This window comes from Jatropha curcas, chromosome 1 (assembly GCF_041381405.1).
Source record: "Jatropha curcas cultivar XTBG-Jc1 chromosome 1, XTBG_Jcur_1.0, whole genome shotgun sequence".
NCBI classification, from domain to species: domain Eukaryota; kingdom Viridiplantae; phylum Streptophyta; class Magnoliopsida; order Malpighiales; family Euphorbiaceae; genus Jatropha; species Jatropha curcas.
Genome location: NC_143151.1, coordinates 8,802,808 through 8,806,329, shown reverse-complemented (window position 1 = coordinate 8,806,329; position 3,522 = coordinate 8,802,808). Strand labels below are relative to the sequence as shown.

General features: G+C 37.6%; 1 non-coding gene across 1 annotated transcript; it reads left to right on the top strand.

Annotated features, from left to right (window-relative positions):
* Nucleotides 1–2,768: 2,768 nt before the first annotated feature.
* LOC149498948 (small nucleolar RNA R71) lies at nucleotides 2,769–2,875 on the top strand. Its single transcript, XR_016319061.1, has one exon. It is a non-coding gene; the product is annotated as a small nucleolar RNA R71 (small nucleolar RNA).
* Nucleotides 2,876–3,522: the final 647 nt, after the last annotated feature.

Genomic DNA, 3,522 nt, shown 5'->3' with positions numbered 1-3,522 from the left:
AAAGTATCAGGTGGTGCATGAATGTCACAACATATGAATAGTTTATAACATACAGGGAATGGGAGTTGGGAAATGCATGCCTTCCAACCTTATCTCTCCCACACACGAGTTCCGTTGGTAAAAATTCTGACATTTGTTTCCTAGGATTTGGTCTAATCTCGACAACCAGCAAAGGGTTTTGAGATTGGCGATATAAACTTTCGGAATGAATGCGACAGAACAACAGCAAACAGACTCAGTTCTCCTTATGGGGAAGTGACTAGGGCTTTCAACTACATGCATGGGCTTTGGTCCATTGGGCTTACAAGGTCTAGGTTCCGCAAATAGGATTCGGGCTTTCATGTGGGCCTACTCCTTTTGACGCACCTTTTAAGGTACTAGGTTTGCGGTTGGTAAAATTGCTAATTCTCAGGTGGATGTCCCTAAAATACAAGGTTTAGGCTGGATCCACCTCTGAAGTTAACAATGATACCTAAGGATAATTAGGGTAGAAAGTGGTGAGAAGAAAGAAATGCAGTATGAATGCAAGATCTTAGAAAAATAAAGGAAAGCAAATAAACAAACAAGGACGATTAAAGAATTTTTCAACGGCTTTCTAACCAATTTTATTTCCAATTTTAGAAAACGTAGGTTTGGAGTTAATTCCTAATTGCAACCGACTAGCTATTTAAAAAATAACCGGAGATTAGTGGATGCATCCCCAGCGGAGTCGCCAATCTATTTTCATTCCACCCCTGAGCGACCCGAAAAATGCCACTTTTTATTTTTGATGGAAAGTGATCTTATTTAGAACGATGGTGACAAAACATTTTATTGGATACGATGCCGATGAATCGGTCTTATAAAACATTTTTGAGTCGCCACCCATTATTTCGGCGATAGGACCGTTTTCAATTTTTATGAAAAGTGACTCCATTTTAAACCCAATTTTATTTAAGGCCAAATTATTAAAAAGTGGTAAGGCGCACCAAGGCAATTCTGGGTAAGGGAATTGGATACGCCGGCCCGTTGGAAGCCGACGCCTGGAAAAATCGGTCTCTTTTAACCTACGATTTCTAATTTATTTTAGTTAGAAAAGCCAAATTATTTATTTACTTAAACTCAACCCAAATGAATCTGACCGAGTTCCTATATGGAAACTTAATTAATCGTCCCAACCAAATCCAATCATCGCATTTAAAATCATTCAAACCATTCAAACCAAAGCAATTAAATCAAATAAATAAAAGACCCGCTCTTGCCTTATGGTTCAAGGCGGGCTACAAACCGAACCTAAAAAATACATTCTACCCGATTCGAAATCAAGACCCAAAAACCCACAAACCAAAATCATGCATAATTACATTTTAATATTCTAAACCTAATTAAATTGCAATATGTTCATAATTGGTCATCTTCGGATTTATTGGAGAAATTAAAATTTATTTTGTACAAAATTTATTATTTTTTGAAAGAACAAAAATTATTTCTAGAACCTTAGAACAGTCGCATCACGCAGCTGTTCTTTGGAAGAACAGCTGCGTGACAGATCTGATAGCTGCATGACGCAGCAGTTCATAATTCGAAAAACAGAGTACTGGGCATGAAAAACAACGTTTTTTGACATGAACAGTTCCGTCACGCATCTGCCAGATCCGTTACGGATCCAGTAGCTGCGTGACGCAACTGTTCTGGGTAAAGAAATAAAATTTTGGACATGAATAGTTCCGTCATGCATCTGCCAGATCCGTTACGGATCTACGGGCTGCGTGACGCAACTGGTCTGGTCTGAGCTCTGTTTTAAATTATTTGTTTAGAGCGTTTTTTATTCAAACATATTTTAAGAGAACTTCGAATGACCAAAAATGAATAGAATACAGTTTAATTAAGATTAAACTACTAAAACAATAATAAAATAAATAATCAATGAACAAAAACACAAAAAGTGTAAAGGAATTACCTAATCCTCAGATTGAGGATTGTATATGGCTTTAATGCCTTAACGAACGATGGTTAAGGCGATCCAGAAGCTTCGTCAACAAGGATTTAAATGCTCACTCTTTTCTCTCTTGATTTTCTCTTTTTTTTTTTATTTTAACCCTAATTGATGTCTAATGGCTGTTTTTCTTCAAAGGAACTCAAAGGAGTCTGGAGAAAAATCTAGCCGAAAGTGTGTTTTTTTAGATGCCCACCAAACCTTCTCTTTTTTTTTTTTCGCAGCCGCCAAAAAGATAAATTTATAGAAGTAGAGCAACAGAGGATAGCTGCGTCACACAACTCTCGGTTGCGTGACGGACCCGATAGTTGCGTGACGTAGCTTTCTTTTCGGACCACAGCCACGTGTGGCATGTCGTCATATTGGTGACGTCATACAAATCGGAGCTGCGTGACGCAGCTAACGTTGACGTCATGCAACTAATAGCTGCGTGACGCAGCTCTTACGCAGCCAGACACTTAAAATCGATTTTATTTAAATCCTTGGATTAAAAGACTTCTAGATAACATTAACCTTTCATTCCACATCCTCGTATCATCATTGGATCAGGCGGGGGCACAAAAACACGCGTCAACAAGAAGAAGTAAAAGGTGACTCATGATTAACAGTGGAATGACTTACTTGAGCCCTTTTGGTTGGCCATATGCTATTATTGTTAGCCATTTCCTCCAATAATTCGATTGCATCATCAGTAGTCTTCTTCATTAATGATCCTCCTGCCATAGCATCTATAGCTCCTCTTGTAGAAGGAGTAACCCCATTGTAGAAAGTTTGAATCAATATATTTTGGGGAAGGCCATGGTGTGGGCAAACTCGTTAAAGTTCTTTATAGCGATCCCATGCCTCATATAGGGATTCATTTTCATGTTGGGTGAATGAGGTTATTTCTTTGATAAGCCTAGCGATTTTTGCTAGTGGGAAGTATTTAGACAAGAATGCTTGGGCTAGTTGTTCCCAAGTAGTGATAAAATTTGGTGGCAATGAATTCAACCAAGCTTTCGCTTTATCTTTTAAAGTGAAAGGAAATAGACGTAGGTTAATAGCGTCTGCTGGCAAGGAATTCATTTTAAATGTATCACATATCTCAAGAAAACTGGCTATGTGAGAGTTAGGATCCTCATTTGGTAATCCATAAAATTGAACACTATTTTGGATCATTTGTAATAAAGCAGGTTTAATCTCAAATTGATTAGCATTTACCGATGGACGTACTAATCCTTTCTGTGAACCATTTAGACTTGGAGTAACGTAATCCATCAACCTCTGTGGTGGATTTCCCTGAGACATAATTCTTGAATTTCTTCTTTTCTTTTTCTTTTTTCTGTCTTGAAAGAAACTGTTCAATCTCAGGCTGATAATCCTCTAATTCATTGTTCGAAGATCTGGTACTTGGCATATAAGTTATTTAATTTATGTGCTCTGCAAAATTTTGAATCAAAAGTAAGTGGGTATCTAAAAATAAGCTGTAAATCACATATAAGAATATTTCGTTAAATGACAAAACACCATTCCCCGGCAACGGCGCCAAAAACTTGTTGCATCTCTTT